Source organism: Gossypium hirsutum, chromosome A04 (genome assembly GCF_007990345.1).
Source record: "Gossypium hirsutum isolate 1008001.06 chromosome A04, Gossypium_hirsutum_v2.1, whole genome shotgun sequence".
Lineage (NCBI taxonomy): Eukaryota > Viridiplantae > Streptophyta > Magnoliopsida > Malvales > Malvaceae > Gossypium > Gossypium hirsutum.
In genome coordinates this window covers 43,795,843-43,810,233 of record NC_053427.1, presented here as the reverse complement: position 1 = coordinate 43,810,233, position 14,391 = coordinate 43,795,843, and the positions used below count along the sequence as shown (strand labels likewise).

The following is a 14,391-nucleotide window of genomic DNA, read 5'->3' as shown; positions in this document are numbered from 1 at the left end:
ATTGCCATGGTACAACCATGGGACTTTGAGATATCAATGCCTTGTCAAGTCATAGCTGAAACATACTTGGTCAAATTCTCAAGGTTAGTCGCATAACTCGATCATAAAAATACTAATAATAATTACATAATAATAAAATGCTACTCAACTTACATACGTACATTCTCAATCTCATCATATATGATCAACTTAACTTATTCTCATTAAACTATGCTAGTCAATACTTTCCTGTTATCATACAAAGCCATAATACAAAATATGGTCTTACATATAAATTATACAAGTTCTCTTTCCAATATCGAATTAGTATCGAACACTAATCATTATATCTGAAACTTAATACTAAGTATTTATGGCCAAAATATCAATTTATCATTCAAATATGCATAATTAAATGCTTATTAAACATATGAACTTACCTCGATACGAAAACGACCATTTTACCAACTTTCCCGATTTTTGGTTTTTCTCCCGTTTTAGGTCCCAATCTCACTTTCCAAGATATAAAACTTATTTAATTAATGTACTATTCAAAACATTCCCTAACTCAAACTTGGGCAAAATTATAATTTTACCCCTAGGCTCGAAAATTAAAATTTATCCATTTTTCTTATGTTTTATGACATTCTGTACATTTTTCCCTTCTATGGAAACATCAAATTCCCACTCTATCAAGTATTTATGAATATTAGGTATTTTTACCAATTATGTTGTTTTACTCGTTTTCACTTAAAATCGCTTAGCAAAAGTTGTTTAACATAATTTCAAGCTTCATATTCTACCGTAAAACATCAAAATAAACACAACCTATGGGTATTTTTCCAAATATGAACCTTAGCATGAATTATTGCTAGAATAAGCTAAATCAAGTTACCGGGACTCTAAAAACGTAAAGAGCATTAAAAACGAGGCTAGAACGAACTTACTATTAAGCTTGGAAAGCTTGGAAACCCTAACCATGACTTCCCCCATGCTATATTCAACCTTCATAAAGAAGATGAATGATAAACCGTAAATTATACATATTTTTACCTCATGTTTAATGCATTTTATGGATGATTTCTCATAAGAATTGGTGAATTCGATGCTCCTAATGCTTTAATTTCATGTTTTATACTTAGGAGAGCATAGGAGAGCGAAAGGAATGAGAAACGGGCCAAAAACGGAGAAAATAGGCCAAAGTACGAAATCAATACGGCCTGGACCTCTTCACACGGGCAGACCACACGACCGTGTCAATTTGGCAAGCTCGAGCACGGCCTAAAGTAATCGAACACAGGCGTGTGGCACGGGCGTGTCCCTACCGAGCCCAAGTTGAGTCCAATTCGGAAAAGGCTAATTTTGAGGGCTTCTAGGCATTCTAAAGCCTATAAATACACCCTAGAGGAGGAAGAAAGGGAAACGGAGAAGAGGGGGTAAGGAATTACTCCAAGAAAGTCGATTGATCCATTTCAGAAGCTAGATTCATCATCAAGACTGAAGATCTCTCCTCAATTTCCTTTCAGGTGTTTTGGGTTTTCTTTATGTTTTGTATTCTTTATTATTCTGAGATGTTTTCTTATTTAGTTATGAACTAAAACCCCTAAATACCTAAGGGGAATGAAACCTAAGACGAATCTTGTTATTATTTTCTAAATCATATGATAAATATTTAACTTGTCTTAATTATGTATTCTGAATTCTTGTTTTGATATCCCAGGATACTGATTCAAGACATGCTCTTATTTAGAGGAGGAATAGACCCTGTCTAAGAGTACACTTGTCATAATTAAGCGGAGTTGATTGCGCGTCTAGGCATAGGGTGACAAGCTTTTTCTGGATTAGGGTGAAACCTAATAAAGGGATCCATAGATCGAGTTAATGCAACTCTAGAGTGTTAATTAGAGAAAAGTCTTGGTTATTCAATCTAGGGATTAGACATTATTAGTCTTGAATAGGGATAATAACATAACTTAGGGATCTCTACGGAACAAGTTGAATGAATAATTTGTCCGATTCAGAGCCAAAATAGCAAGTAAAGTCTAGGTGGATTTTTTCTTTTGGTATTGTCTTAAGTCAATCGATTTTTCCCAAAAGCAATTCCCCAATTCTTTTCTCTGTGCATTCTTAGTTTATATAATTAGTTAATTAAAACAAAACCTCTTTATTCTTAGGCTAGATAATAAAAAGGCAGTCATTACAAGTACTTTTAGTTCCTTTGGGTTCGACAATCCGATCTTGCTAAAACTATACTACTGTTAGATAGGTACACTTGCCTACATCACGATAATAGTTAGTTCAAGAACTAGTAATTATAAATATTTTAAACCTATCACGAAACCAAGCGATCAAGTTTTTGGCGTCGCTGCCGGGGAACTAAGATATTAGGAACGCTCAATTTTTATTACTTTAGCCATTTATTTTTCTTGCAAATTAATTTTATTTTATTATTATTATTATTTATTAACCTACTTTTTCTTTCTCTTTGCAGGTTCTTATAGTTTATGACTAGAAGAAACCCGTCGGGACCATTACTTTTTGATGAAGAAATCGATCGTACAGTTCGTAGAAACCAAAGAGAAATAAAGCGTAGCTTAAGATACATGGAGAACAAGCAAGAAGAGAATACTCAACCCCCAACCAAAGAGATGGCTGAAAACCAAGGCAATCAGCTACCTCCAACAATTGCGGTTAATCAAAATCCTGCTCCACACACTATGTATGATTATGCTAAACCTTCTTTAACAGGAATTGAATCTAGCATAGTTAGACCTGCTGTAGCTGCAAATACTTTTGAATTAAAACCTAACACTATTTAAATGATACAGCAATTTGTTCAGTTTGATGGTTTGCAGAATGAAGATCCCAAAGCTCAGTTAGCAAACTTTCTGGAATTTTGCGATACATTTAAAATCAATGGCGTTTCTGATGATGCCATACATCTTCGGTTGTTTCCTTTTTCATTGAGGAACAAAGCTAAACAGTGGTTGAACTTGTTACCACGAGGGTCAATTACTACTTGGGAACAAATGACCGAAAAATTTTTACTAAAATATTTTTCGCTGGCTAAAACAGCTAAATTATGTAATGATATCTCGCCTTTTGTGCAGATGGATTTAGAAACCCTCTACGATGCATGAGAGAGATACAAGGACTTCCTGAGAAGGTGTCCTCACCATGGGTTACCGCTTTGGCTCCAAGTACAAACATTTCACAATGGTCTGAACAGCGGTGGGCGAAAGCATCAACAATAAAACGCCAGAAGATGCCTATGAGTTTATAAAGGAGATGTCACTATATAACTATCAGTGGCAAGTCATAAGCATAAAGCCAACGAAAACAGCTAGCATTTATAACGTCGATTCAGTCACCATGCTCTCTAATCAGGTAGAACTTTTAAATAAAAAGATTGATGGTTTTCTTAATTCTTCACAAGTTCACTCAGTAATGTAATGCGAAGCAAGTGGAGGTGGAACAAACCATTCGGAATACCAACCTTATGGACACAACATGGATAACGAGCAATTAAACTACATGGGTAGTAATCCTCAACCTAAAAACAATCCATATAGTAACACTTATAATGCAGGTTGTTAATCAAAACCACAACATCCTCCGGGCTATCAACAACCACCCTACCAACAGGAAAAGAAGCCAAACCTTGAAGAGATGCTCTCAAAGTTTATATCAGTGTCAGAAATCTATTTTCAGAACACCGAGACAACACTTAAAAATCAACAAGCATCGATTCAAAGCCTCGAAACTCAGATAGGCCAGCTTTCCAAACTAATCTCTGAACGACCACAAGGTAGTTCTCCAAGTAATACCGAACCTAATCCAAGGGAACAACTCAATGCAATTAATATTCAAGATGACAAAGGAGTCATTGAGCCTGAACCAGAACCGAGACAAGAAATTGTGGTAAGAAAAGGTCAAGGTGAGGTAGATCAAAATACAAACAAACCAGTGACTGTCAAATATAAACCTCGTATGCCATACCCCAACGCGACAAGGAAAGACCGCTCAGATGAACAATTTGGAAAATTCCTTAAACTGTTAAAAAAATTACATATTAACTTACCGTTTATTGAAACTCTATCGCAGATGCCAAATGCAATGAAATTTTTAAAGAAGCTTTTAGCAAATAAGCGGAAGTTGGACGAGGCGTCGCCTATGGAGCTAAACGCGGTTTGCTCAGCCATTCTCCAAAATAAGCTACCCAACAAACTAAAAGATCCAGGGAGCTTTACTATTTCATGCTTAATTGGTAGTTTAGATGTTAATCATGCATTAGCTGATCTAGGGGCTAGTATCAACGTAATGCATTACAAAATGTTTAAGCAACTAGGTCTCGAGAAACCCAAACAGACTAGGATGAGCATTCAATTAGCAGATAAAAATATAAGATTCCCTAGAGGTATTATTGAATATGTGCTAGTTAAAATCGATAAATTTATATTTCCCATTGACTTTATTGTTCTAGATATAGAAGGGGATAGCAACACTCCCTTAATTCTAGGAAGGCCCTTTTTAGAAACTGCTAAAACCATCATTGATGTTGGCATAGGTGAACTCATACTTCGGGTGGGAGACGAAACAATCACCCTTCAAGCTCGAAATTCTGGTAACACATCAAGAATTGAAGGTGATCATTTAAACCATTCTGCTAAAACTAACAATATGGTGCAACCTAGTTTGCAGAAAATGAATCTGAAGGAAGCACACGAGTCATTCTCAAGCACCAGTAGAAGACCTGTTCATAAAGGTCGAAGATTACAAATTGAGCAACTCGATGAATGGCGGACACACAAACCAAGAACACCTGACAAACTAAAACTATGCCAAAACGAGCCCGATACCTCTCCAAATCAACATAAGGTTGGTGATAAGGTCTTATAAGATGCCACAGATCCCCACATTGTCACTACCACACCGAATGAGGAAATCCCTCTTATGGTACTCAGTATTTTTCCATTCGGTATGGTGGAGGTAAGTCATCCCAAGTTCGACACTTTTAAGGTAAACAACACCCGATTAAAACCTTATTTTGATGAGCTTGATAACAGGAATGAGGAGTATAAACTCCTCAAACCACCATGACCATTAAATGGAGAGGTAAGTCGAGCTTAGACTATAAATAAGCGCTTCTCGGGAGGCAACCGGAGCACTAACAATATTAATTTCTTTAAATTTGGTATTTAACTCCTAACTTTTTAATAGAAATCTTGAATACAGGTGTTTACATAGAGACACGGCCAAGCACACGGGCGTGCTTAAGGCCGTGTGAAAACAGGGCAAAAGATTTTCCCAACACGGGCTACGATTAACTGCCACGGCCGTGCGATATGGCTGTGGTTGAGCCTGCCAAAACAACACGGGCATGCGACACACCCGTGTGGAACACCCATGGTCGAACCTGTTAAATTAACATGGGCGTGGGTCTTGCACACACGAGTGTGGGAGAAGCGAATGAAGCTAGACACGGTCGTGCGACATAGCCATGTGAACCCATACGCCTGAGGAACACGGGCGTGTACAAAATGTCAGACGCGCCCAAATTTGAAATTCGCGAATCACACGGGCTGAAATTAGGGAACACAGGCATGTGCCCTAGCCGTGTGGCCCAAAATCTATAAATACCCTACACTATTCACTTTCTTCCCCATTCAAAAACCCTAACCCTAGCCACTGCAACTCCATACGGCCTCACTGCCACACTCGTGCGCCATCTCCAACTTCGTTTTTAATGCTCAAACCCTCTCCCTTAGCGTTTGTCTACTCATTTCACTTCTATTTTACTTATTACTAATGCTTATTGTTAGCATAATCTTCATTGCTTTCAAACTATTTGTCATTTTGCTCATTATTTTATCATTTAGTTTGCATTCTTAGGTTAGTTATTATACATTGCGTGTTAAATCGAGTTCTTAGGGAAACCTCATGCCCATGACTTTACCATGCTTATTCTCATGATATTTGCATGCCAATGCCTATCATTCAATTTGCATTTTTCAATTATGTTGTTAGAAAAGCCTCACTCTTTTCTCCTACACATGCCATTACTACACTCATTTTCATACAATGATAAGGTCACGAAATTATTAGATTAGTTATGTTTGGTTGTGGCTGAAATTCTACTTTTTATTTGAAAATTGTGTTCCTTTTACTCTGACCACTCATCAAGATGACTTGATAATTCTAAACGCAGGTACCATGTCATCTTCACGTGGTAAAAAGGTCGTCGTACCTGCCTCAAAGAAGAGGAAGAGAGCATCATCTTCCTCGGGTCCATCCACGAAAATTCGTCACCCCCTTCTATAGTTCCCTCGAGGGCCCCAAGAAAAGCTTTCCCAAATACTTCGGGCCTAACCCTTAATTGCGGGCCGCTGCATCAACTGGGCTGCCATAGAACAAGTTCAGATGGTTGATGCGATTCAGGCCCTCCTAACCACTGACCCTTGGGAGCTATTCTTTGGGATTATCGAGCCAACATACCTTAAGGTCACGATGGAACTATGCTCAACGTTCCATCTTCAGACCGTAATGACGAACTGCAATGATCCCGACACGGTTCAATTTAGCCTAGGCAGATTAATCCACCAGCTAAGCGTCCCAGAGTTTTGTGCTGCACTAGGCTTATATACGGAGGAGTTCAAGGAGGAGAATGAACTACATGCTCTCAGTAACCACATACATTTCCCTCCCTCGAAGTGCTGGCTCACTTTGGCCCCTAGCACGACCTCCTACAATCCTAGCCACTCCAAGGCATCAGTTCTCCCACCATCCCTGAGGTACTTACACGCTATTTTAGCTCACACAATTACAGTGAGGCGAGAGAGCACCGCCGTCGTCAACACCCACGACCTCTACTTCTTATGGTGCATGTCACAAGGGTACGTCATCATCCTTGCCTATTTCATTGCCCTTGTGATTCAGCACCAAACGGAACGGCATCAGAAGGGGTCATCTCCATTGGCCCCTACGTGACTCGACTGGCGCGACACTTCGGGCTCCTCAACACGCAGCCCAAGAATCATCCCTCATCCTCATTGGCTAGATGTCCCCAAAGGTATCTTGAGCATGCTTAGCATGAGGATGATCGAGAGGCGCCGAGGAACCTACGCTCCCCAGTATCGTCTCGCCCAATCTACCGAGGAGGAGGCCTACGAGGACATTCCCGATGATGTCCCTACACAGCACGAGGGCCCACTGACTCAGCCGCCACCACCCTCTCGTCCAATTCATGCGGCTGCTTCATATGCTGACATCTCTAAGCACCTCACCCGATTCGAGCAGTAGTGTTTTCAATGATTTGACAACATTGATGCTACTCTACAATAGATTTGTCAGCACCTCCACATCTCATCGCCAGTCCCACCTCGCGAACGATCCAGCAATGAATATGTTTAAAAACATTTATTTATTATTTTATGTTTTTTATTCAAACTACTTTCATTTTTACTTTTATTTTTATTTTTTTAGCAGATTTTAGAATTTTATTTTTAATTATCAATTTCGGATTTTTCTTTATGAGTAATTATCCTTCCTAATATCCCCTAAAAAGTTCTTGATTTTATCATAATTATATAGAGCTCTTAAGTTCATCGTCTCAAAAGAACTAAAACTCCACCAGGAAAGGTTCTCCACGACTACCATGTCTTGATCGACCACGACCATAGCTACCACTAGATATAATATTCTTTTGGCGTAGGACTTATGGACTAATGAACCTCTATGACCGTCGGAGTATCCTCCTCCACTCTCAAACCGATTACTCTCCAAAACTCTAGTTCGAGGAATTCATCTTACTGGAAGTTTCACTTCTCGCCCTATCTTATCTTTATTTTATAATACCTATCTTTGTACATTGAGGGAAATGTACATCTTAAGTGTGGAGGGGGCATTCATGTCATTATCGGAAAAATCCCTAAATGATTACCTTGTTCTCTTGAAAAGCATTCATATCATATTTAGGATAAAATTTAATTGATTTATGATTTTGATTGATATATCTTGAATAAATACATAGGTATTCATGCATTGATTGTTTAAACTTTAAGACATTAGAAAATCAAGCATGATAAGTTGATTTTTGAGAATTTAAAACTATAGGTTGTTTCCTCAAGTCTAGGTATTACTTTGAATTGGAATTCAGAAGTCCTAACATCAAAAAGCCATAATTTTTGTGAGATTTTTTAGCCTTTTGAGCATCTATTAATTCTTTCATGCTCACTTTTCTTATTGCTTTGAGTACGTCCATGTAACGCCCCGTACCCAGTACCGTTTCTGGAGTCGAACACGAGGTGTTAACGGACTTAATTCATTACTTAAACAGCTCATACAATTCAATTAAAAATTTCCAGACAAGCTGCCTAACTGCATCACAGTCACTTTAAAAATAATATCTCGAGTTCCGAAACTCAAAATCCAATTCTATAAATTTTTCCTAAAACTAGATTCATATATCTATCTACTAATTGTTTTCTAGAATTTTTGGTTGGGCCAATTAGTATGGTTTATTAGTTAAAGTCTCCCCTGTTTCAGGGTTCGACTACTCTGACCTCTGTGTATTATGAATCAGATATCTCCCTCTACAGAGCTTCAATGACTATGTTGTTTGTCTCTAATAAAACTAGACTCAATAAGAAATATTTACATATAAAGCATGACTTCTAATTATCTTTGTAAAGTTTATGGTGAATTTCCAAAGTCAAAACAGGGGATCCAGAAATCGCTCTGGCCCTATTTCACAAAAATTTAAACATCTCATAAAATATAGCTCATATTCTTGTTTCGCTTCATCCATATGAAAATAGACTCATCAAGCTTCGATTCATAACTTATTCATTATTTAATTCCATTTCTACTATTTTTAGTGATTTTTCAAATTCACGTCAGTACTGCTGTCTGAATCTATTTAATGGTAAATTTTACCTATTTCATGGTTTCCATGGATTAGCTAGCAATTTAGCATACATAACACCAAATATGATCATCATTAGCCATTCCAATGGCTAATAATTACCAAGCATTTCAATACCACTCAATAACCATATCATAAGACCATATACACAAAACGATTATAATGCTATACATTCCATACTCAAAATATACAAGCCATTATGCCGAGATGGTATACGGATAGTGTGAGCGTGCCTCCGGCTGTGACAGCCCAAAATTGACCCTAGTCGGGAAGTGGTTTCGGGACCACAAAACCGAGTCATAAAAATAATTGATTTCCATATTCTATGCTTATTATGTGTGTACATGAGTATGTGGAAGTTTCATTCTCCAATTTTGCCAATTGCATGAGAAATTATTAAATAGGGATTGATATGAGACATGGTGAAAATATGATAGGCTAATTTAAAATGGTCTATTAATGCATGTTGTGAAAATGATGGGTTTGCATGTCAAATTACCCAAAATTTGAGCTAGTGGTTGGCCATGCTATGGGTGGAAACATGTTGGGAACATGTTGGCCTAGTGAGGTATGTGGAAAAAAATAAAATAAGGGGCATGGGCATAAAATAATGAAAAGGAGTATGATGAATACAAAAAAAAATGTGTGTAGTTGTTTCCCCCCCATTGCCGTGAGCTAAAGAAAAGAAAGGAGAAAATATTTGTTCATCCTTTCTCATCTTCATTTAGCCGAAACTAGAAAGAAAAAAACAAAGAAAAAAATGCTCATCCTTTGGTTCATCCTTGGCCAAAATTTTAAGGAGGAAGGAAGAAGAATGGTTGAAGAGGTTCGGCCATGCATGTAGCTAGGTTAAGGTATGTTTGATGATGTTCCATGAGATGCATGCATGTTTTAGTTGTTAGCTTGAGTTCTACCTAGCCAATGGTCTAAATCTTGCTATGTGATGGAAATGACACTCGGCCATGGATGCATCATTCTTGGTTGATGTTTGATGTTGTGGTGATGAGGCATGAGGATGAGTTAAGATTCGGCCTAGGTGGAGTTTGTGTTAATGCCATTGCATGCTAAATATGAAGCTTGTTAATGATGCATGTGATGGTGGCTTGATGATTCTTGAACCTCCTTTTTAGCATTTTTGAGTGAGCACATATGTGCATTGGTTGCTAAATGGAGAAGAATCGGCTAGCAAGTTGTGTGCTAAGGCCGAATATAACTTTTGCATGTTAATGAGCAATGCATGTGTTAAATTGATGGAAAGGGAGAGGATGCTTTACTAGTGTGTATATGTGTGTATTAGCCAAGTTTTGAACTTGAAACAAAAGGGTGTTTAGTCAATACAAGTGACCATACTTGTAGAATGTATTAAGTGTTGAAATCGGCCCCAAAATAGACATGCATATTCGGCCAAGGGGGAAAAATTAGCTAAAATGTTGAGTTTGATTCATGATTCCGTACATATGTGACTTTAATGTCTAATGTATAAATATGGGCTAAGTGCCTTGTGTTCCTCTTTTCGATGCTCAAATGATTAAATCAATTTATTTGTTTAATTAAGCTCAAGAGCAAAGGGGAACTAAATCCGATAAAGGGAAGGAAAAAGTGGTCGAATAGCTATCGGAATCGTTCGACAACACCCGAGGTAAGTTCTTGAGTAAAAGAGCTTAAATTATGATGTGATTAGATCATGTTTTGAGCAAATTAAAATCATGCTCTTTGTGTGGCTATTGAGCCGAATTTGCAAGAATGATAAATGTCTTGTGTTTGAGTTTTGCTAACGAAAATGAAATACGAATGGGCCATGATTTATTGTTAAATGTGCATGGTTATTTGAATGCTGTCCGGGCTAAGTCCCGAAGGCTTGTGCTAAGTGACAATATCCGGACTAAGATCCGAAGGCATTTGTGCGAGATACTAATTTCGGGCTAAGCCCGAAGGCATTTGTGCTAGATACTAATTCCGGGCTAAGCCCGAAGGCATTAGTGCGAGATACTAATTCCGGGCTAAGCCCGAAGGCATTTGTGCGAGTTACTAAATCCGTGTTATGTCCCGAAGGCATTTGTGCGAATTACTATAACCGGGCTATGTCCCGAAGGCATTTGAACGAGGAGCTATATCCGGTTAAATTCCGAAGGTACGTGATTTGGGAATGAATGAACTTGCTGTAAAATTCCAGTTAATACTCTCGAAACATCCCAACATTGAGGTATGTTTCGTATGTGCTTGAATTTAGTTGAGCCCTTACAAATAAGTATTTGCTCAGTTGATAAACGAGCTACCGGCCTTTGGCTGAGTTGATCTTTTGTGTATGTACATAAGGGTTGATAATGTGAAGCAAGTACGATATCGTAAATTTGTGCATATGAAATTATCCGTTTAGCTATATGAATGCTATACTTTTGTTGTGCTGGAATTCCTTGCTCAAAACTTACTAAGCATAAATTGCTTACTCCGTTTCATTGCTCCTCTGTTTTATAGATTTGGTTCTCCAGCTATCGGACTCGGGATCTTGAGGTCAAAGTCGCCCACACTATCAAAGCCCCCTTTTGGTACAATTTTGGTTGAACTTCGAAATGGCATGTATAGGACTACCCGTTTGTTGTGGGTCGTGGACCCTTTGGACTTGTATAAATTTTGGATAGCCATGCGAAAATGGCTTATATGTGTTTGAGTATATTGTTATAATCATTTGGTGAGGATATGCTTGACAAGGATTGGCCATGGGGATGGTTAATCACTTTCATAAATTGTGCTATTTATGCAAAAAGGGCTAGTTGAATCATGGAAACCATGAAATAGGTAAAGTCTACCTTAAAGGCAGATGCTGATAGCAGCAGTGATGTAGATTTGGAAAATCACTAAAAATAGTAGGAAGGGAGTTAAATAGTGAATAAATTATGTAAACAAACCTTGATGAATCTAATTTCATAGGAAAGTAACGAAACAATCATACGGACAGTATGTTAAGAGATATCCAGGTTCTCGTGAGACAGTGCCAGAACGGTTTCTGGATTTCCTGTTCCGACTTTGAAAATTCATTATAAATTAACCAGAGATAATTAGGAGTCATACCATATATGGATAGATTCCTCTCTGAGTCTAGTTTCTATAGAAACAAACGGCATCAGTATTGAAGCCCTGTACAGGGAGATATCCAAGTCGAAATGCGCAAAGGTCAGGGTAGTCGATCCCTGTAACATGGGAGACTTTGAATAATAAACTGTACTAATTGGCCTAACCAAAAATTCTAGACAAAAATATGTAGATGGGCATATGAGTCTAGTTTCAGGAAAAATTTACGGAACTAGATTCTGAGTTGTGAAACTCAAGATATGATTTTTAAAGCGACTAGTACTCAGATTGGTAGTGTCTGGGAAATTTTTTTTAAGGGGCTTAAAGTCTGTTAACACCTCGTGTTCGACTCCGGTGTCGGTCTCGGGTTCGGGGTGTTACATTTGATTGGTATCAGAGCTGCGGTTTAGTCGATTCTAGGACTACCGTAATGCGTTGGGTCTAGCTATACATGCCATTTTATGTGATTACTTGATAGTGTGGTGATTTCTGACAATTGTAAATGTGTTTATTTATAGTAATGGATCCTGATCCCGACCGAGAGGTAGCTGATGATCTTGAGAGTGTAGCGCTTGCTCCCGCACAAGGGACAGTGTCGGCGGACTCTCAACCTAATGCTAGTAACCTGAATGAGGAAGCTAGACAAGCTTTCTATAGCGTGATGAATGATTGGTTCAACCAATACATTCGAACTAATACGGCTGTTCCACAACCTCCATTCCCGACTAATACCACCCCCGCACCTACAATACCTCCGGTAACTGACCAAATAAGGTCAAATAAGCCCCCAGTTGACAGAATCCAAAAACATGGGGCTACTGAATTTAAGGCTACGGATAGCGACGATGCCGAGCAAGCTGAATTTTGGTTGGACAACACTATCTGGGTACTCGATGAGCTATCTTGTACACCCGATGAATGCCTAAAGTGTACTATCTCCTTGCTACGCGATTCTGCCTACTATTGGTGGAGTACTCTGACTTCTGTTGTGCCCCGAGAGCAAGTAACTTGGGAGTTTTTCCAAACTGAGTTTCGGAAAAAGTATATCAGTCAGAGATTTGTTGATCAAAAATGGAAGGAATTTCTTGAGCTTAAGCAAGGTTCTATGTCAGTTACTGATTACGAGCGAAAATTTGTTAGACTTAGTAGATACGCTCGGGAATGTGTTTCGTCTGAGGCTATTATGTGTAAACGCTTCGAGGATGGGCTGAATGAAGATATAAAAATGTTCGTTGGCGTTCTTGAAATACGAGAGTTCGTAGTACTTGTCGAGCGAGCTTGTAAAGCCGAAGAGCTTAGAAAAGAAAAACAAAAAGTCGATGAGGGAACTGGAGAGTTTCGTAAAAGATCTTCGGGAAAGTCTCTTCAACAGGCATCGAAGAAATTTTGAGATGATGTGGGCTGGTCGAGAGGCACTTCGGGCCTTTTTAGATGAGATCGTGATCGACCCCCTGTGGGTACACAAGGCACTTCGGTCGCCAGTGTTGGGAATGAACGTCGAGACAGAACGAAATGTCGATATTGTGGTAAATGGCATTCGGGGAGTTGTAGATTCCCTGACCGCTCCTGTTACAAGTGCGGATCGGTTGACCACTTCATTAAAGATTGCCCGAGGTTGTCTGAACAGAATGTAAATCAGAGTGGGAAACCGGGTGCTACCACTGCTCAAGGTAGACCATCTGGAAATACGGGCAATGCTGGTGGTGGTCAGAGAGGATCTAGAGATGCTACGACCAGATCCGAGGCTCGTGCGCCTGCTAGAGCTTATGCTATACGTGCCCGCGAGGATGCTTCTTCGCCTGATGTTATTACCGGTACTTTTACTCTATTGGATACTAATGTAATTGCTTTGATTGACCCCGGTTCTACTCATTCTTACATATGTGAAACCTTAGCATCCAGTAAGACTTTACCTATTGAGTCTACTGAGTTCGTAATTCGGGTGTCAAATCCCTTGGGTCGTTATGTGCTTGTCGACAAAGTGTGTAAGAAATGTCCCCTAGAAATTCGAGGTTCCTGTTTTCCGGCGAACTTGATGCTTTTGCCGTTTGATGAATTTGATGTTATTCTTGGTTTGGATTGGTTGACCGCGCATGATGCGGTTATGAATTGCAAAAGCAAGACTATTGATTTGAGGTGCGCAAATAACGAAGTAATCCGAGTTGAGTCTACGGACTTGGAGGGGATGCCAGCTGTAATATCAGCAATGTTGGCCCAGAAATATGTAAGAAAAGGGTGCGAAGCATACCTTGCGTATGTGCTGGATGACAAAGAATTAGATAAGAAACCCGAATCTGTGCCGGTGATTTGTGAATACCCGGATGTTTTTCCTGAAGAATTACCGGGTTTACCACCTGTTCGGGAGGTAGAGTTTGGTATTGAGCTTGTACCTGGGACTACGCCGATTTCGATAGCTCCGT

The 14,391-nt window shown here is 39.0% G+C and overlaps 1 non-coding gene across 1 annotated transcript; it reads right to left on the bottom strand.

Moving 5' to 3' along the window:
* Positions 1 to 3,056: 3,056 nt before the first annotated feature.
* Positions 3,057 to 3,163, bottom strand: LOC121228443 (small nucleolar RNA R71). Its single transcript, XR_005926019.1, has one exon. It is a non-coding gene; the product is annotated as a small nucleolar RNA R71 (small nucleolar RNA).
* Positions 3,164 to 14,391: the final 11,228 nt, after the last annotated feature.